A 549-nucleotide genomic window follows, 5' to 3' on the forward strand; every position below is an offset into this window, starting at 1 on the left:
ACTCATTAGAAAAGTCCCTAATGCTGGGAAAGATTGAAGGCTGAAGGAGAAGGGGATGACAGAGGATGAGATGGTTGGATGGCATCACTGACTCAATGGACATGAGTTGGAGCAAACTCCGGGAGTTGGTGATGGACAGGGGAGCTTGGCATGCTGCACTCCATGGGGTCGCAAAGAGTCAAACACGACTGAACAACAAAAGTAAAATAAATTTTATTATAGGTAAAGATTTCTCAGAGATTTTAATAAAGTTGATTCCCAAAATATATTTATTAGGTCAGTGGTACATATCAGTTTATGAAGTGAAGTGAAGTCACTCAGTTGTGTCCAGCTCTTTGCAACCCAATGGACTGTAGCCTACCAGGCTCCTCTGTCCATGTTATTTCCCAGGCAAGAGTACTGGAGTGGGTTGCCATTTCCTTCTCCAGGGGATCTTCCCAACCCAGAGATCGAACCCAGATCTCCAGCATTGCAGGCAGATGCTTTACCCTCTGAGCCATAGCTCTGTATATACAAGCTAAATCCAAATATATATATATATAAATATAT

Source organism: Bison bison, unplaced genomic scaffold (assembly GCF_000754665.1).
Source record: "Bison bison bison isolate TAMUID 2011002044 unplaced genomic scaffold, Bison_UMD1.0 scf7180017864218, whole genome shotgun sequence".
NCBI lineage: Eukaryota > Metazoa > Chordata > Mammalia > Artiodactyla > Bovidae > Bison > Bison bison.